The sequence below is a fragment of the Bidens hawaiensis genome, unplaced genomic scaffold, assembly GCF_021521415.1.
Source record: "Bidens hawaiensis isolate Kalapana, Puna unplaced genomic scaffold, B.hawaiensis_p1.1 tig00038610_1, whole genome shotgun sequence".
Lineage (NCBI taxonomy): Eukaryota > Viridiplantae > Streptophyta > Magnoliopsida > Asterales > Asteraceae > Bidens > Bidens hawaiensis.
Genome location: NW_027496784.1, coordinates 68,608 through 90,256, shown reverse-complemented (window position 1 = coordinate 90,256; position 21,649 = coordinate 68,608). Strand labels below are relative to the sequence as shown.

The 21,649-nt window shown below is 38.7% G+C and overlaps 1 pseudogene across 1 annotated transcript; it reads right to left on the bottom strand.

Moving 5' to 3' along the window:
* Nucleotides 1-13,502: 13,502 nt before the first annotated feature.
* Nucleotides 13,503-20,246, bottom strand: LOC143590492 (uncharacterized; annotated as a pseudogene). The gene is made up of 9 exons (XR_013145478.1): nt 20,201-20,246; nt 19,403-19,699; nt 16,008-16,129; nt 15,750-15,928; nt 15,503-15,646; nt 14,870-15,043; nt 14,641-14,795; nt 14,434-14,557; nt 13,503-13,714 (listed from the first exon to the last, which is right to left on the bottom strand). The product of XR_013145478.1 is annotated as an uncharacterized LOC143590492 (transcript).
* Between the last annotated feature and the right edge of the window lie 1,403 nt (nt 20,247-21,649).

Genomic DNA, 21,649 nt, shown 5'->3' with positions numbered 1-21,649 from the left:
AACTTTTCATTATTTCTTTTTTGCGCGTCGTTGTCGCGCGGTATTTATATGGAAGTATGAGTTTAGCCATTACATGTCAGCATGTGTTACTCAGATATCCACTATGATTCCGCGCGCGACCTCGACCTGAGACCTTAACATGATATGGCATGTACTTTGCCTTAGTTGTGTTTAAGGATTTTTATGATCAGGCTGCGCGGGATGTAAGATGGATGTTTGTGAGTGTTTTGAGCTAAGGCTCTTTGTTTTGGGCTAAGGCCCTGACGTTTTTAGAGTTAAGACTCATTAACGTGTTTGAGCTAAGGCTCGTAAGTTTGGGCTAAGGCCCTGGCGTTTTAGAGTTAAGACTCGTTAACGCGTTTGAGCTAAGGCTCGCGCATGTATGTTTTACTTCGCTTTATTTTGCTTTGAAGTCAATATAGTGTTGTCATATTGTTCCAAATTAATAAAGGAAGTGTGAAACATGTATGCAAAGGTAATAGAACAAATATTGAAAGATAGCGCGAATCATCATTCATGATGGCTTAAAAGCCTTGATTACATATTTGAACATTTACATGAAGCATTTTCTAAGCTGTGCTGCATTCCACGCGCGCGGTATCTTTTTGCCATTCAAATCTTTTAAAGTGTACGCGCCTTTCCCCAAATCTTCTGAAATTTGATAAGGTCCCTCCCAATTGGGGGACATTTTTCCTGGGGGTATCGCGCGGCTAGCTTCATTGTTTCGAAGGACAAAATCATTTTTCTTGAAGTGGCATTCTTTAACGCGCTGATTATAATATTTTTCCAGCTTTTTCTTGTATTTGGCTTCATTGATGATAGCCGCTTCTCTGCGCCCTTCAAGCAAGTTGAGGTCCAATCTTCTTTCGCGCTCGTTATCAGTCTTGCTCATCATGAGTACCCTATGGGATGGGCATCCAATTTCTGCTGGGATCATAGCCTCTGTCCCATACGTTAGGCTGAACGGGGATTCGCCATTGCTAGTTTTGCTTAATGTCCTGTGCGCCCACAGGACATTAGGTAACTCTTCGACCCAAGAATGGGATTCTCCCTCCAATCTTTTCTTCAGCCCATTTAACAAACTTTGATTCGCGCGCTCCACTTGGCCATTCCCTTGAGGGTGGTAGACCGAAGTGAAGATTTGGTTGATGTGCAGTTCTTTGAGCCAGCTGGATATCTTCCTGTCAGTGAATTGTTTGCCATTGTCGCTCACAATTTCCATAGGAAGGCCAAAACGGCAAATGATGTGGCTCCAGATAAATTGCTTCATCGCCTCAGCTGTGATTTTTGCTAGTGGCTTGGCCTCAACCCATTTTGTGAAATAGTCTATCGCCACTACCAAAAATTTCACTCGCCCTTGCGCTTGCGGCAGGGGCCCCACAATATCAATGGCCCATTTGTGGAAAGGCCATGCGGAGGTCACTGGAATCAAGTTGTTCTTTGGACGCATGGTATTTGGCGCGTAGCTCTGACATGCCTTGCATTTTTGGATTTCTTTTAGCGCATCCAAGTACATGCCTGGCCAATAGTAGCCTGAGCTCATTGCCTTGGCAACCACCATGCGCGGACCAGCGTGTATTCCACAGATTCCTTCATGAATCTCCCTAATCACATAGCTTGCTTCTTCAGCATCCAGGCATCAAGTAGTTCATAATTCTGCACCTTGTGTCTTATCTTTCTCGCCTGTGCGCGATCGTCCGGTAACTTCCCCTCCTTCAGGAATTCCATTATTGGAGTTATCCAGGATGAAGGGGTTGTATGAATTACAAGAACAGATTGCGTTTGCACTGACGGGTTGCTCATCACTTCCACCCTGACATCTTTGCCAAAGTGATCAAAATTAGTTGAAGCCATCTTACTCAACGCGTCAGCAGACTTATTTTCGCTGCGCGAGATGTGTATGATTCTGAAGAAGTCAAACTGCTCGACGAGCTTTTTTGCCTGCTCTAGATATAGAGGCATTGTGTTCTCCTTGGCGTCATATTGGCCGTTGACCTGAGCAGCTACCAAGTAAGAATCAACATGGGCCTCTAGCCTTTTAACTCCAAACTTGCGCGCAATGCGCAGGCCAGCCAGCAGGGCTTCATACTCAGCCTCATTGTTGGTACTCTTGAAGTCCAACCTAATAGCATAAGTATATTCATGATTATCAGGGTCCACCAGTTTGAGGCCTGCGCCGGACCCTTCGCTGTTGGAGGCTCCATCAGTGAATAGCCTCCAAACATCTTCCTCATCGTTTGCTCGCGGAGGGTCTACCTCGCGCTGAGCTTCTTCAATCTTTCCCTCTGGGATTTCCGTGATGAAATCCGCCAAAACTTGACCCTTTATCGCTGGACGGGGCTTATAAGTGATCGTGTGTTCACCTAATTCCAGCGCCCACTTTGTCAGCCTTCCGGATAGCGCAGGGCGTCGCAAGACTTGCTGGATGTTGTAACCTGTCAGAACTTCAATCGGATGACCATTGAAGTATCTGTGAAGCTTGCGCGACGCGTGTGTTAGTGACAAAACTAACTTTTCCATGATGGAATAGCGCGTCTCAGGGTCTGTCAGCACCCGACTCACATAGTATATTGGCGTTTGGATCCCCTTGCGATCCACCAATAATACTGCGCCGATGGCGCGGTCTCCAGCTGACAAGTACAATGTAAGGGTTTCGCCAGGAAGTGGAGCTGTGAGCGCGGGCAGCTTTATGAGACATTCTTTTATCTCACTGAAAGCTTGCTTAGCCTCAGGCGTCCACTTGAATTGGCTCTTCTTCAAGCAATTCCTCAAAGTGTTAACGAATGGAGTAGATTTGCTGGCGTGGTTCGCTAGGAACCTGTTGATTGACACCAATCTACCATTCAGCTTCTGAACCTCTTTCATGGTGGATGGTGAAGGCATGTCAAGGATGGCTTCCACCTTTTCAGGGTTCACCTTGAAACCATCCTTAGTGACCATTACACCAAGAAATTTCCCCTCTTCCGCGCCGAAAGTACATTTGCTCGGGTTGAGCTTCATGTTAACTTCTGTTAGGCGCTGAAGAGTTTCCTCGATGTCTTTGAGCATTTGTCTCTCCTCCCTGCTCTTGATCACCAAATCATCAACGTAGACTTCTAGATTTCTTCCGATTTGTTCACTGAAAACCGAATCCATAAGTCTCTGATAGGTTGCGCCCGCATTCTTTAAACCAAAGGGCATTTTTGTGTAACAAAAAACACCCTTGTCGGTTCTGAAGGCAGTCTTGTCTTCATCCTGTGGTGCCATTTGAATCTGGTGATAGCCTTTGTAGGCATCCAGGAAACATTTGAGCTTGAATGGCGCCACGGAGTCCACCTTTGCGTCGATGTTTGGGAGAGGGTAACAGTCTTTCGGACATGCTTTGTTGAGGTCCTTGAAGTCAATACACATTCTCCATGACCCGTTGCTTTTCTTTACCATCACAGGATTGGCTACCCACGTCTGGTATCGGATCGGGCGGATGATGTTTGCGCGCAACATGTCCTCCACTTGCTCATTCATGGCCTTCGCCTTTTCATCCCCCATGATTCTCTTTTTCTGAGCAATTGGCTCCACCGACTTGAACGTGTTAAGAGAATGTTGCGCCAAGTCTCGCGGGACCCCCGTCATATCGGAGTGTTGCCACGCGAAAACCGACGTGTATTTTGTGAGCAACTTTTTCATTCTCAATCTCGTTTCGTCTGAAATGGTAGCGCCAATTGTGACCGTTTGCTCTGGGAATTTTGGGTTTAAAATCCACTTCTCTGGCGCATTGTCAGCCATTGGAAGTTTCATTCTCCCTTCCCGCGGCGTGCTTGTCACTGCGCACAAATGATCGCGGTAAACAAATGTTACGCCTGTTGGTGTAGGGAACCCCAATGCGCCGTGCGCTGGCGACGGTACAGCATTAAATTGGGCAATCGTTCCCCTACCCAGGATCATATTGTGGCATGACGTGGTGGGCAAGACCAAGAAGTTGACAACTTCGGCTCGCTTGTGCTCATCATCCCCCATAGTTAGTTCAAACTGAATCTGGCCTAGGGGATGTATGATTTCATTTGAGACACCACAGATTGGTGCGTTCACAATTTCGAGCCGCGCTTGGTCTGCCGGGTCTAACTTTCTGAAACACTGCTCATACATAATGTCAGATTCGCTTCCAGTGTCCACCAGGACCTTTGACACTTCGTAATGAGCAATGTGTGTGGTGATGACGAGAGGACTGCTTATTGAAGGGCCTCCCCTGATTCTTGGGAAGATGACTTGCTGCTCGCGCCAATCTCCGTGGATTTGCGCGCTTCTCTTTTTTGACGTCTGCCCTTGTCGTCCCCCCTCAGCCACACAGATTCTTTTGTATTTCTTGCTGGCAGAGGCTCCTTCCGGTTGCTCATATTCTATTCTTTGGTTTTTTACCAAGTGAGCCAGCCTGCCTGACTTTACATCCTTCTCGATCGCATCCTTTAAATGATGGCATGCGTCGGTGTTGTGGCCCGGGGACCTGTGAAATTCACAATATTTGCCACTGTTTTGCGGTCCCTTGTAGTGTAGTTGCTTGGGGGGCTTGAATTGGACATTCTCAGTACTTAACACCTGTGAAGGTGTTTTAGTGAGGGGTGTCCATATTCTTGGCAGAGGTCTGCTAGGATCTCTGCCGCCCTCCCTCTTGTCACCCTCCCCGCGATTACGAACTTCTTTTTGGGGCTGGGGTGAGGTTGGTTGCGCTTGTTTTTCCGCGGAAGAAAAACTTGTTGGCTGCAACCTGGACCATACAGAGTTCTGTTTGGCCCTCTTCTCTTTGCTGCGCGGTGATTCTGTCTGATGCGCTCTTTCTCTTGCCCTATCTTGGGCAATCTGTTTCTCATTTCTCGCGAAAACTCGCGATGCCTCCATTAACTTGGCCCACGTGGTGGGCATACCATCTTTGCTTACGAGAGCCCGGCGGAGTTGATCACTGCGCGCGCCTTGTATAAAGGCCACGCGCAGGAGCTGCTCAGTTATACCCCCGATTGCCAGGGATTCCTGATTGAAACGAGTGATGTAATCTTCAATCGTTTCATCATTCCTGCGTATGCAGTGCATGATGTCATCAGGATCGCGCGTGTGCCTGCGCTGCTGTACGAAGTGGGCTTGGAACTTTTCTAATAGTTCCTCGAACCCATCAATTTGCCCTGTCGGCAAGCTCTCGAACCATACCCGCGCTGCGCCCGTGAGGCAGCGAGCAAACATATGACACCATGTTGGCATCGTCCAGCTCTCTAGGTTTCCCGTGTTATAGAAACCTTGCAAAAAGTCATCTGGATCTGTTGTGCCATCATATTTGCCCAGACCACTTGGCATCTTTGTCTTGTGCTGGATGGGAGCCTGCGCGATGCGCGCAGTAAACTTTGAGTGTTTTACCAGGATGGCTGGTCTGTAGGGCGTGGTTACGTCCACTTGCCCTCTGACCGGTGGGCTGTACGGCATGTGCAGATCCAGATCTGCTCTGGCTCCAGGCGCCATGTTCACAGGCGCGCGGAGCTGTGAGCCTCCTGCATGAGTATCCCGTGTCTTCCTCATGCTATGCACTTCTTCATCACTGAACTCAGTGTGTGCAGTGTGAACAGAATGTCCTTCTTCCGGCGCGCACGGCCTTTTTGTAGTCTGCTTATCAAAAGCTTGCCTTTGTGTTTGGTCGGCTAGCTTTTTCTGCTTGACCATTTCATTGTATTTTTCCATCAGACGCCGCTGCTCGTTTATGAGCCATTCATTTGGATCATTTGTTTCCTCTTCTGGACCCATTGGTCCTTTCAGTTTCGCGCCGGCCATATTTTGTAACGTGAGATCGTCTGGAGGAGTTTCAGTCTGGCCGTGAGGGGTTGTGACGAAGGGACGGTTGCTGGTGGTACGCGTAGAATCACGCGGAACCCTCAGAACCTGCTGTCCGTCGTTAACACCCTCACGTTCAATATCCTCCAGAGCTTGATCAACGTTACGAACTCCAGAAACCATGGTGATTGATTTTTTTTTTATAGATCTGATGAGATCTGATTGCCGTTTGTAACAGTGGATGGCGCCAATGAAGAAACGTGGATCTACTCACTGGTAGCAGATCTACTTTCCTCGGGTGTGATTATACTATTTCACCGATGGTTCTTCTGGGTCTGTGTTCTTCCACCTACAAAATGAACAGCGCCGTTACTTACCCCTCAGAAAGGGACAGAGGGGTCCTCTTTGGGGTAACCCTCCGGCGTGAGAATCAGTATATTTGTGGAGAAGATAATAATGTGTGTAAGAGAATCTCAAGAGTATTGCTGAATAGCTTAATACCCCCTGATTGTGAGACTGTCTGTTTTGTATGTAACTGACTGTGAGTGAATGTGATTCAATATGATTGAATGTGTTATCACTGCTTGTAACTGTCAATGATTGAGTATGAATGTCTCATCAAAGTGGAGTTGATGCTGTATTTATAGTGCTAAGGTTACCACCGGTTGGGCTCAACCTCGTTGGCTTCCTCCAATCGCACTGCGCCACGTGTCCTCTGGGACACCTGGCGCTTTCTCGTTGGTTGTAATCACGTGGTAACACATGTGTCATGCTGAGTTGTCGACCTTCCATTTGGCAGCTGTCAACATCAGCATATTCTTACTCCTTAAAAAGATGCCTTCTGGAAGGTTGTCTGACGTGCACAATCAAGGTTGCCCTAATCCTGATTTGGATAAGGACGAGGTTGATTATGCGCACGTGTGATATGCGCCCATCCTGAGGATGCGCGAGGTCTTCTCTTTATTCTCACGCGCAGATATTTCATGCGCAGATGTGATATGCACGAGCATGTGATATGCGCCGCGCGCTGATGCGCTGCGCGCATATGTGATGCGCGAGCATGTGTGTCTGGGCAGATGTGATATGCACGAGCATGTGATATGCGCCGCGCGCTGATGCGCCGCGCGCGTATGTGATGCGCGAGCATATGTGTGCCTGGGCATATGATGCCTGAGCATGTTTTGTATGCGCCATGCACATAGGTTTTGGCTTTGTGCCTTCATAATGTCTTTATCTTGTGGGTTGACCCGCCTTGCTCGGTGTTGAGGCGGGTACATACCTCTTCAAGAGGCATTTCTAGCAAGAAAGTCACTAGATTGAGAGGCACTTCTAGCCAAAATCTAGCTTCTCAACAACCCTATGCATGTCCAGATTAAACAAACTATCCACCTACACCTAACATGTCTACTCAAATTATATTTGGTCACATCATGTATTATTTACAAGATGATCAAGCATTTGACCCTTTCTTAACCCACCACAACAACCGATCATTCCGTAACCCATGTTACATAGTATGACTACTCCCGGCAGTGACTGGATGAGGGCAAAATGGAGATCAAATAGAAGAAAAAGAAGAAGAAACCACATCTGGTATACGATTATAGGGGATGATGACCACTCCTGGTTGAGTTTAGGTTAAAGTCAGTTAAGAGAGGCATATTACCGTAACCATACTTGATCGATCGGTTAATTATGGTCACTTAACCAGCTTTAACCGCTTTTTTTTTGTTATGGTTAATTTCGACTAATTTTTTCAGTTAACGATTTAATTTTTGGTTATGATTTGTTTTATCTCGCCGCCACCATAAGAAAATATGCGATCTTTTTTAGTAACTCGCTTTTAGCCCTCGTACTATGCGGGTGATTTTAAATTTCTCGTTTATAATATAGTGAATATATTATTTTGGATTTTAATTTTATTTATTGTAAGGACTTAGACCTATTTTGATCCATTTGATTTATGTTTGGTTATATTCATTTATTTTCATTTTTTAATGAAACATTGAATGAATCATTTAGTTAATGTTTTATATTTGTTCGTTTGTGTTCATTTAAGTGTGTGTCTTTACATTTATTTATGTTCATTTATATTTGCTCATATATGTTCAACAAAATTACAAATATTGTTCTTTATATTTATATCAGATTTTAGTGATCATCCTTTATCTTCAAAGTTGACTTGATTTATACTTTATGTTTTCAACTACACCATTTGTCATTCATCCCTAACACAGTTAGTTTTTTTTTTTAGATTAATTCATGTCTTGCACATGAGGGTCAATGGTCAATTTACCTTTTCAAATTAAAACACTTTAATAAATAAATAAAAACAATTTGTAATTTTGTTTAATTAGAAAAAAAATTAATTAAAATATTTGAAAACATATTATCTAGGAATGTGATCCTTATACACCACTCCCACATGTCTATACGGCTCGTATAGGCCTATAAAGCCGTATAGGGTACGAATGAGTGACAAGGGGACAAAAAACAGTTTTTTGCAGCCTATACGGCCGTATGGACCTATACGAGTCGTATAGGCATTAAATAGCTCGTATTGCTCTCTGACAAACCATAAAACCTATACGGTCATATAGGGCTATACGATCTTAAAGAAAACATTTACAGAAAAATTTAGACTGCCTTAATCGTTAAGAAAGTTGGGAAGTAGTGCCATTTCATTGTGGTGCGTGAGCCAAAGCCACACCAAGAGCTAGAGCCAGGGCCACATCAGAATCACCCAGCAGCGCATCGCCATGTCATTAGACCAGGCCCGGTCCCGACACACGTGGACGACATGTTACGTGAGCTTGTTGATACCGGTCGCCGAACAGAGGCTATGGTCACGTGGATGATGGATTGGATGATCCGCAAGGCGACAAAGGAATGCATTCCAGTTCCCAATGTGTCGGATATACATGGCTCACCACCGACACCGGAGCCACGAGCACAAGGGACACCACCATAGTAGTTCTTATTTTATTTTCATTATGTGTTGATGTGCACTATTATGAATTTTATCTATGTGAACCACGTTTAAAACTTGATGTATTTTACGGTGAACTAGTTACTTTTATGTATGTGGACCATGTGTTTGTAACATGATGTATTTTGGGGTGCACTTTTATTTTAGACAAAATGACAAAACTAGTCCTTTATGTTTGCACGCTTTTTCAATAGTTGTTCTTTAGCAAACATAATGGCAGATTACATCTCTTATTTTTAAAAATTCTATCACATTATATCCTTTGGTCCTAACCCTGTTAACTTTTCTCGTTAAATCTGGCCATGTGCATTGCATACGAGGGTAGTTTTGTAATTTAACATAATTAATTTAATAAATAAAATTAAAAGAATAAATATATTAAAAACAAAAATAAAAACCATCTGTCTCTCTCACCCTCTCCAATCATCTACCATCAATGTCCATTATCCACAGCTTCTTTCTATCAATATTCTTATTTCTCAAAACCAATTATGAACAAGAATCAAAGGTTTCCCGGAAAATCAAGTAAATACAAAGTTCTACAAGCAAATAACCACCACCGTAACCGCCGCTGCTACACCTTTTAACAGTAACGACCCGGCACCACAATCAGAACACAACAAACTACCATCGATTCAAAATAGGGTTTTGTGGTGGATTTTGGTTTGTTCTAGCATAGATCTAGGGTTTCGATCATTGTAGATCTAGCCGAGGAGGAATGGGGGTTGGTTTGATGGCTGGGTTTCAGGCGATGGTGTTGGAGGTTGCCGGAAACTTCGACTTTTAGCTAAGGTAGATCTATGCGATCACTATCAGTCTATGATCCTCGATTTATCTCTTTTAAACTCCTAATTAAACTCTTGGTATTAAATTTGGAAAAGAAGATGAAGTGGTCAGCTATGGTGGATTGCTAGCAGAGGACAATGATGATTGAGATGCCTATGGTGGCCGTCTGTGGTGGTGGGATGCAATAGGTGCGGCAGTCCTGTTGGTGGCGGGTCGGCGGTGAGATGTATTGGGTACGGTGGTGGTGTTAATTTTGGGGGGTTTGGAATTCTGGGGGATGGATTGGAAAGGGTGGGAGAGACAGATGGTTTTTGTTTTTGTTTTTGTTTTTAATATATTTATTCTTTTAATTGTATTTGTTAAATTAATTATGTTAAATTACAAAACTACTCTTATGTGCAATGCACATGACCAGACTTAACAAGAAAAGTTAACAGGGTTAGAACCAAAGGATATAATGTGATAGAATTTTTAAACATAAGAGATGTAATCTGCCATTATGTTTGCTAAAGGACAACCATTGAAAAAACGTGCAAACATAAAGGACTAGTTTTGTCATTTTGTCTTTATTTTAATGTATGTGGACCAGATGTTTTAAGTTTATTAGTATGTTTTGGCTAAATGTTTTCTTGTTTGCTTAATCATTGATTGATTATTGTGTATGGACTATTATAAAGTGTAACATAATATAATCTTAAACGAATGTTATTGGGGTACAACTACAAATTACTTAGCCAAACGTGCTATGTAAATATTAAAAGACAACTTATTATATTCTCAAATATCATATCATTCAACTTTTCAATATAAAGCATAATTCTATATAAGTGAAACAACACATGAAAGGGTCGAAAAGGGGAACGTTTAAAATTGCTAAAAAAATATGGTGCAAGTCAGATAATATATAAAAATAATTTCCAAAAAAATGTCTACGGCCGTATAGGGCTATACGAGGCACCATAAACAATGGCCGACAACATCAGACACAAGCTGACATGATTTAGGTGTTATACGACCGTATAGCCCTATACGAGCCGTATAGGAAAAAAAATGGTGTGTGAGGATCATAGGTGGTGTGAGAGGATCTTAAGCCATTCTCTAATAAAATTATCTAACCCAACACACTTCCCGAGTTATCTCTTCAGGGTAAAATGGTCAATTGTAGTAGTTTTCCTTGACAGCACTCTGATAAAATGGTTCGTAAACTAATAACATATTCTCTAATAAAATTACGAACTCGAATCATAATTAAATCATTAACAATGAATTTCATAAGGGCAATGGCTCGTGACTTCACAAATGTTGAAATTGCAATTCACAAAATAACATTTTTTTAAAAGCCTAAAGCACTTGAATCACGGGTAAAATGGTCAATTTTCCCTTACTCCATCAAATTGTATAATTTTGACCATTTTGTATCTACACTATGAGAAGGTAAATGTAGTTACTTGGACATAAATAAGTGTACTTCTAACATCACTGTAAATGATTACTCTTTATAACCCCAAAGAAATAACATGAAAGTGTTAGTAATAATGTAAATAATAAAACAATTTACACAATGCAAATTTTCTAGCATAATAAGCAAAGAAAGCAACTAAATTTTAATCAATTTAAGCAGTTCCATTCAAAAATAAAAATTTAATGATAAAACAGAAAGAGAAAATAAGAAAAAATGTATATAAATATGACTTTTTAAGACAACTGTTGTATCTAATGATGAATTCATATAAATTTTAAATAAATGAACCAAAAGATCGAATTCATATAATGCAGTTTGGCTTTTTAAGTCAACTACTGTATATATCTAATGAAGAACACACCTTAATGTGAGTGGATTAACAACGTTTCTTAAAAAGATTAAAAGATGACAATAGCACATGTTGGCTTAGAGAAACATCAACCTACTTTTAAATCTCATAAAAAGTCACTTTTACCTTGAAACATAAAAAACCGAGAAACTATATGAACATCACTTTTTTGCATAGTAGCGATAAAGGACTCTTGATATGTATGTCAACCAATTGTTGGAATCATGTGTACTTGAATCTATTATAATAATATCAATGAGTGATCTCAAAAATTGTAATATAGTGAAAGGGTAAACCAACGTTTCAATGGAACGTTGTTAATAAAACAAAAGGATTAAAATTTTACAAACAATCTATACATAAAATACAATTTGTGTTTTCTTACCCTCAAAGCAAAGGTTGTTATTTGAGTTAGTTAACTTGTTCATGAGTTATGTCTGTAGAGAACTATTTACATGCTGTAATAAACAAGTAAACTTAAAATATGATCTATACCTGAATGAAGAAATCTTATTCAACATTCATTCTGCAATTTGTACCCAACAAAATAAGTTTTAGCAGAGTGATCGGGCCAATTGTCAATTTAAAAGTTCGACCGAACAGATGCAAAGTTTTTGTTGGGAATCAATGAATAAAAAGCCCGAGGTAGATCAAAATGGAAACTTTGTTTTTTACACTCTAACTGCAAGTCACCAAACTCATGAGATGACTTAAGATATATAGCAAATATATTCCAGGTTTCTAAGTGTTGTCAAGGAAAACTACTAACTTATATCATCACGCACCCAGTTTTGAAAATAACATAGATTTAACAGCTTAAACAAACCATCAACATTCATTCAAAATAATCCATCCAAGAAAGAAATGAGTCAAGCTCAAAAATATTAATTGTAACTGTTCAAACAGAATAGCTGAGATAGGCACTCATAATATATGAATACATAATAAAAGTAGTGTATTATGCATAATAAACACATTTAGTACTTGAACATACAATAGAGACATACACGTCGAGATTCGAGTAGTTATACGTGATGTCGATCTGAGTCCATACGGTGTCGGCGAGCGGCAATTTGAAGAATTAGGTGAGTGAAACCATTGATTGTGAAGAAAATGGTGATTTTTATTTGAGAAACAAACCCTAGGCCTGTTGAAGAAGAAGGTCGATGAACGCATGTTTGAGGATAAGGAAAGGGATGATTTGGAGGTGATATGACCCGTGTAAACTTACCGGGTTAAATTAGAGAGCTCACATTTCATAATATGGTGGCTCCATAAGAGGCGCGAAACGATATATTATAGAGCTTTCGTTTATATATATGTATATATATATTTATAGATGTGAAACGTAAACAAAACTCGATAATAAAGGGCGGTTTGGTTTTGATCTCATGGGGTGGCTTGGAGGAGATCAAGATAATAATTAAATTAATTATTATCATTATCGTTTAGTTTTATTTTATTTTAAAAGTTAAGTTTATCTTTTGGTTTATTTAAATTATTTTCCAGTTTGTGTTGGAGTCAAAGTCGTAGACCGAGTTTGATTAGGAAGCCAATTGTAAGGGACACAAATAGCCCATTAGCTTTCATTATGTTTCTATAATTTGTTCTGTTCGATTAATCAAGAAAGCGTCGCATAAAGGTTTTATGCAAATTTGTGTTTGGTGTTCTTGATCCATTTGGGTAAAGTTTAACAATCGGTATCAAGCCACGTTCATGGTGAAAGTCAATTCAAGTCCAGTCCATAATTAGCGATCAAAGCAGTAGCAGGTCAAGAAAGTTACCTACAGTTGATTGTCATGGCTGATTTTCATTTTGGTGGCAGGATCAAGAAACTCGACGACTCAAACTACAACACATGGTCAACTTGTATGATGTCCTATCTATAAGGTCAACTTGTATGATGTCCTATCTATAAGGTCAAGACCTACGGGAAGTTAACGGTTCATCAGGATTATTAAATAAATTAATTAATAATAACTGATTACAAATTATTGATTACAGATGAATAGATGATCATTTAAACTGACTGAGATATTTAAAGTTGAAAAACATAACACAGTCGATGAGAATGAGCGCGAGTCGCTCCATCTTACATAACACTATATTTAAGTTTTTTTTTTAAATTTTTTAATGATGTAGATAATTGATTTTCTTCAATTTTTACACATTAAAGATAAATATAAATTTGAAAAACAGATAGCATGCAGTTAAAATTAAATAAAACTTAAAAAAAAAAAGGTTTGATCACTCTGTTCTTGAAAGTAAAGACAGTATTCCACTTGTCATAAACTAGCTGCATCTGGAGAAGGTTAACACCTTTCTTCCATCCCTAATGCCTTCTCTGTTCTCAGTTGATCATATCAAATGCAGAAAAAAAACACAAAATGTTAACCATTATTCAAGAAACATATGATAAAACAACAATGTAAGAAAAACAAAAGAAAAATGTTAACCACCCAACCAAAATTCAAATTCATATTTGCCCATAACCAAAATCTTAGTATGAAAATCGGATATTTGACATTATGATTAAATGATTTTATTATGTATCAAAACATCCCTTAAAACAAAGCACAACAATGCAGACTCTTTTCCCTTTTAAGATAAAAAGAATTTTATGTATCATTGACCTTATTATGCAAAAAAAGAATCAAATATATACATCTTAATGAAGAGAAACAACTTGGGATGTGCATGAAACTGAAGAAAAACAGCTTTGCACGTAATTAGAAACGAATTTATAACGTTTACAATTTTTATTTTGGGTTTTATGTAGTTTCAAAATAGGGTAACCCAAATACTTAATAATCCGTTAATTATTAACTACCTAAAAGATTTAAACAAAAATATCATTATTGTGTGCCAAGTTTTTTTTGGTCCCAGAAATTTCTAGTCCAAATAGCAAAAGACGAAAAAACTGAAACTAAAACAACCAAATCGTTTTCTAAACCGATTCATGCACGCCCATAATAGAAAGGTAAAACATTTAAAACGAATGTATTGCGCCAACTTGTTCACAAAAAACTGAATGCATGACAGAAAATGGAATAATTTGGATACCTTGTGTCTCTTAGACTTCCTTTCTCCAGCATCTGAATCCATGAAAGATGATGTAACACCATCACCATACTCAAGAGGTAAAGCTTTGATATCCTCAGAGAAGCCATCAGCAAGACCAAGCAGCCTACATGCATACAAAATCACTTTAAAAAACATATTCTGCATAAAAGACTATATATATTACAAAAAGAAAAAAACAAGGCTGACCCGTTTCTTGATTTGCGCATGTGTTTCAGCTTCTTTTTTTCCTCTTTTGTAAGAGGAGCTCGAGTGAAGAGGTCTTCTTCTCTCCTTGCCCGGTCTTCCAATTTTGCTTTATATTTACTCACCTCTCTATCTTCGGTTCCAATAACCTCCCTTACCTATTATCACATAACCATCAAATCAATCAGGTGTAAAAACAAAAACCAACAAAATAAAAAAACAGAAACCTAACCTCCTCAGGCTTTCCTTCTAGATCATTCAAAAAATCTCTTGTAAACTCACTCTGCATAGCTTGCCTATAAGCTTGTTTCTCTTTCCTTGACGTATTTCTTTCATGTTTTGAGCTCTTACTTTCCTCCATTGAAGCTGGTGCAATCTTCGGGGGTCGATACTTGCCATCATTATCCCATAAACAAATAAGCATAAGACGTTTTGTTAACATGAATGTCTTTGTTTAACCCATTGATTTAAGGAACCAAAAACTATGTAGCCAATATTGGCGATATACCAGTAGGATATCGGTCCCCAACCAAAATATCGGTACCGATGTTATCAGTGATATTTGACCAATGTTGACTGATATTTTGGATGCCATGGTTGATGTGGACCAGAAGGAAGATTTCCTAGCTTACGATTAGATCATGTTTCAAATATGACACTTTTGAGTTTTGACTTTTGACATTACTATTAATATTATATATGTTTATGTTTTTATACATGTATATATATATATATATATATAAATTTTGCATGATAATAAAATTAACGATGTCCCACCGCAATAGCCGGTATCTCAATTATCAGTCCTTGACTGATATTCGATTTTCTTAAGGCATTAACTGCATAGAAAGAAAAAACAACTCACATCAGGGGCAACTTTGTCAATAAGCATGTCTGGATTCGGACGAAGCTTCAAAGAATCATCTACTTCATGAGGCTTATCTGAGTCCACGATTAGCCTTGTTAATTTCTGAATTTGGTACTGCAGCTTCTTATCAACGGGACGTATCTGCACATCATCATTAAAACTATTATACAATGCAATCTTTAAATGATTAAGAAGTAAAGAAACAACTTAAACATAATAAACATGAAGACTAGAGGTGGAAAACCTTCTCCAAAAACAATCTTGTCTCCAAAAGACTGTGAACAAGAGGATGTCCTTGAATAGAAAGTACTTTTGCCTTGCGAAGCAAGTAATATACGAGTGACTGACAGTAGTTTAGAAGAAGCAAATGCTTAGCCTCAAGATAGCTGATCCCGTCTTTGTTGGATAAACGTCTGACTTTACCTGATCATACCATACGTAGAGTTCATTGAAGCTTCAAATAAATACAATTACTTGAAACAAAAACATGCGAGTCGGGAACCTTAGTAGTTAAGAGTTGGACTTTAGCTCGGAGAACATCGAGGCCGCCTTTGATGTCTTTTAATAGTGTAATCAGTTGAGGTGCTTCTCTAAAAGTAAGCAAGAAAGACATTAACACAAGAACTAGAAACATCAAACAAACGTATATATAATATAAATTGAAGGTATAAAACACACCTTTGGATTTTGTCGAAAATTTCATAGAATAAGATGATGTATGCATAGCAAAATTTGGATTGGATTTTTGTTAAAGTGGTTGGTAATTGGAGGTAAACATATAATTAGCGTATTATTCAAGACATAACCAAAGGAATCTTGTAATTTGATGAATCCTGATAAGATTTAACATAAACTGAAGTAAACCCTAGATTCTACGAACCATAATATCTGAACCTTAGAGGCCGGGAAACAAAAGAAAAAGAGCAGAAATCGAACATGGTTATGCTTTCAATCGAGCGATGGTGTGCGTTGGTCGCCAAGAGCCCGAGAAGAAGGAACGAACGAACGAACAAACTTGTGGTATCTGTGGGTAGTAATTAGGTCTTTCTTCTCATTCAGAGCTGAATGGGTAAGAGGCCCATTCATGTGACATTTTCACAAAACAAACACTCCTTTTTTCCATTGAAGGTGGTTTGATTATTGTACAAACGAGTACGGGTTCTCTTGTTTTTTATTTATAATTTTTAAATATATATTTTTTTTCTTATAATATTAAAGTTTATAAATTATCTAATATATAAGTAAAACAGATAGTCGGTGCCACAAGAAGAAATTTAAGATTTTTTTATTATTTTTTGCAATTTGACTTTTTTACTGTTATTACCTAACACTGGATCTAAATTAGGAGTTCCGACGAGTTGCGCTGCTAGAGAGCTATTTGAGTTCGGATCGATAAAGAACTCAATACGATCAAAACCCAAGCACCAGATAATACTCGTTATATTCTATAATAAAGTATTATTATGCTATATCGTACTAAAAATCTATATGGTTCTTACTAAAGATAAAAAAGTACTTCTATACGGTTCTCAGTATATATTATGATTCGTTGAAATATAGTTGGCAAGAAGTAAAGTTACTAAAAAATAGTTGTTATATATATATATATATATTTAAATAAATACAACAAAAATTAATAACAATATATACTTATTATTAAAAAAATTGGTTTGATTTGATTGTTAACGGGAGTGAAAATTTTGAGTTTGATTGGTTGTGTAGATGGAAAAGAGATATCTATATTATCTATATTACACTATACCTTTCAACTTCAACTCTCTCTCTCTCTCTTAAGACGCTTTCAAATTCAATGCCCTCATTAATTCTCTGGCAGGTCTCCGGCGTAATGTTGATCTTTGGCGAGGCGCATTCATCTTGATCATATAGATTCAGGTATTTGATTCAGTTATGCTTTGTTTTTCTCTTTCTTGTTTTCATAAATCGATTCAGTTATGCAAAACAACACAAACTTATTCCATTTCAATTGCAAATTTCATTCACAATCACCTTCGCTGTCTTCATATTTAATCTATATTCGCCTTTTATGGATATGGATTCAGGTTCGAAATTACTTGATTAAGATTTTTGTTTCGTTAATTACTGATCGTCATCCAATTGCAATTGATTTTGTTGTGAGATTGGTACCCAAAAGTTAAGTGTTTTTTCCCCAAATCTCCTTTTGCCCCATTCAGTTCATTGGTATATTTTGAAATGGGAACTTGACTAAAGCTTGTCCATTGTAGCTATCCTAATGGAAGCCGGAAGAGTAACGATATTGACGAATGATGCTGTGCGGTTCGTATTCGGAAAGTGAGCGAAACAGGTAACAGTTTGTTAGGTTTCGTAAAATTTGAGGTGAAATTATAACATTTATTCACCGTGTTGGCAGGTTGTGCCTTTGTGAAGTATGAGACGAAAGAGCAAGCGATTTCAGTTACAAAGGGCTTTAACACAAGAGTTGGATTCAATTAAATTATTGGTAAGCTGACCGAATGACCCCATATTGATCTGTTTATGGATGAACAGTTCCAGTATTGAGGGAATATAATGATTCGTTTTTTTTGTTGAATTGACCTTTTTTTTCTTCTTTTGTTTGTGCTTCTTTGATTTCTAAGTGGCAATATATTTACTGGTCCTTTTTAGGTAGAGATAATATGAGTGTTGGAAACAGGGTAGTAATAATGCTCATTGGTTGTTCATTTTGATTGGGATGTGTTATTCATACACCCTTTATAGGGTGTATATAGAGATAAGATATGTGTTAAGAGGGTGTGTGAATATCCAAAAAGGATGTGTGAATAACCATTGCCTTTGATTTAGCTTATGACAGGAACTGTCTCTGGTGGAATAAAAACAGGGAATGTTAATGCAAATACAGTTTTTTTTTGACTGAATACAATCACTACGTTTCCAAGGTTTTTACATTTATTCTAATAATTTTTGTTCCCTGCAACGATTTTATTGCTTAATATTCTTTTTATTGCAGTGTTGTGAATCGTTGAACCACTACTTATGTCTGCTCTAGCCATATTTATAATATCATCCAACAAGTTTAATTTTTATAATATCTTTGTATTTTGTTTTGATGAAGTCATTGTTTTCTGTAGGCATGACACAAGTTATATTAATAAATTGGATTAACTTATGGAATATTAGAATATGGAAACCAATGGCAACAACTAATTAAAGCACGCAAATATTCTGGTTTTATAATTAGCACTAGGGGTTATGGGTGAAATAGGTTTGGTTACTTATTCAAGTTCAGAATAGCTTTTAACTTTTGGGTTGTCAACCATCTCGGAAGCCGATGTCAGCAAAAGTTGTGCTTTGAAAGACAATTACAGGTCTGCTTATACACCGTGCTTTGAATGACCTGTTGCATGCTTAACAATCACCATTTGACTTTTTTTGAAAAAAAAATGCCAATTATTGATTGTTGATATAAGTTATTTGAATCAGCTTATAATGTATGTACTCCTGCACACAACTTGCAAAAGTAATGAAACTGTTAATATGTTGTGTTGCCTTTGCTTACTGGTACTTTAGTTTAATGTTTCAGGTTATTAATGGTTCAGAGTCCAAGCTAAAGGCTAAGGGTAATGGGGCTTGGTTAAGCCCCAGGTGAGCCAAGGAAAATCTGACACGTAGGCGATGACATGGCCATGGATCAAGCCCCTCAACCAAGCCCCAGAGGGTGTAGTGGTCCAGGTGAGCAGGGGCTTGATCCAGTTTTTTATTTGTTTAATTATTTTAAATAATACATTAAATAATAATATAAAACATTACATTAATAATAATAAAAAACATTACGTTGATACTAGTCTAATACAAGATCATCGGGTCTTATATCCCACAAATGCTCGACCAACTCATGCCGAACGTTGCCATGTAACTCACGGCTCTTGATATTTATGTTGGCTAGTCGTTCATCGGTGATCGTCGATTCTTGTCTTGGAATATCACCTTGGTAGTTTTGACAAATAGCTTTACTCTCGTCTTCTAGTATCATGTTATGTAGGATTATACACGTGATGACGACTTCCGTTATCTTCTCCCTTGTCCAAAATCTTATTGGATTAGCCAACATTGCCCATCTTTTCTTTAGGACTCCAAACACCCTTTCAATATATTTCCTTGCCGATTCTTGTTTCTTCGTGAAGTACTTTCGTTTGTCAGAAACTGGAGCCTCGTAAGCTTGAACAAGTATCCCCCATTCGTTGTAAATACCATCAACGAGGTAGTACCCGTACTTGAAATGTTCTCCATTTGCAAAAAAAGCTTGTGGAGGTTCTACCCCGTCGATAAGGTCATCGATTATCAGTGACTGATCGATAACATTGAGGTCATTATTAGACCCGGCAACCCCAAAGAACACATGCCAAATCCAAAGATCCTGTGACGCCGCCGCCTCAAGTACGATAGTAGGGCCGGGGTGATCACCTCGATGGAATTGACCTCGCCAAGCAGTGGGACACATAGCCCAACCAACATGCATACAATCAAGGCTACCGAGCATCCCGGGGAAACCATGTTTTTCACCGTGCACCTCGTATATGCGTTGGATATCATACATTGTTGGTCTACGTAAGTATCTCCGCTTGTATAGCGATATGACCCATAAATATAATTATTAAAGTTATATAAGTTATGTAAATATTTGAAAAATATATAAACAAACGTAAAAAAAATATTTACCTCTACAAAAGTGGTTAAGCGCATCGCGTCCGGTCTTTTTAGCCATTTGTAGATACTCGTCCAACATGTCCGATCCAACACCATACGCTAGTTGTCGAAGAGCGGCGGTAATTTTTTAAGTAGCCGTGAACCCGGGCTTACCTCTAGCGTCATCCCTTTGTTGAAAATACTCAAAGTGCTCCGGCAAGTCATTTGCTAGACGCATGAATAATCGTCTAGTCATTCGAAAACGGGTTTTAAAAGTATCCTCACCATATGTGGGATTGGGACTAAAATAGTGACGTATCAAAGTCTCGTTAGCGGTCTTTCGATCACGAATACGCGGTTGGCGGAACAATGGGGGCTCGGGGGCGATTTTGATCTCTCAAAAAGCTTATCGTCGTTTGAACCGCTTGACAAATGAGTTCGTCTTCTTCGGTAGAATAGGAAGACGAAGACGATGACGACGATGCCATTTATAAATATATAAATAGAAGTTTTGATGGAGAGAATGTATGGTTTGAATTTTTATAAAAAGTGTGGATTTGTATTTATAGGTTAAAAAAAAATATTTAAACTGGCCAACGGTAACGTTGACCAGTCAAACTCCCCTCCAACAGCTATATTTGCCCCGCGACCACAGCCACGCCGGCCGGCCGCGCCCTCGCTCACCGAAGGGGTGTAGCGGTGTTTGCGAGCCACGTAGGCGGCCGCGCCCACCCCTCACCCCCCAGTACCCATGACCTAACGGGTTGTATTTTAGATGAGTAGTTTGGGAACAAATTTCATACCTACTGATTTGATAACGTTGGTTACCAAATGACTGAGCGGATAGATTTGAATTCGGCTTGGTTGTAAACGAGTAAGCGAATTGGTTCAGTTTGTAAAGATGTGGCACGAAGGAATTAGTCATGGTTTTATAAATATCGTTTACAATGAAACTTTATTAATTTTGCCAACTATTAGTTGCATAACTTATGTTTGTAATTATTTACTTATTTTTTTCCTATTTTGTAATTATAAAATTGATCAGTTTTGTATTACACATGTATAGATGTCAATGCACATGATATTTGTCTTGTGGAAGACAATTGTGAAAGCCCGGTAAGCCTAACAGTTTTTAATTATAGTTTTTATATTCAACAAGTTAGTTTCTAATGGTATTTTCTTGTGTAAAATGTTTTTTTTTTATTTCAAAGGCAAGGGTATTTTGGGAATTTGATATTTTTCAAAAAGGATAACAAAAGTCAGAGTCAAAGGCATTCTAAGCACAATTCTGAAAATTAGGCTTTACATAGGTTGGTTTTTGTCATTCTTAGTGTAGTCAACTTTTTCTTTGGTAATTTAATAGTGTTAAATCACATGTTGTGGAGATTTAAACTCACGGGAAGTACAAGTATGACATGGTTAAGTTTTGGTTAATTTTCAAAATAGGTCTTAATTGGGCTATCCAAGTTAGTGAAGCCACTG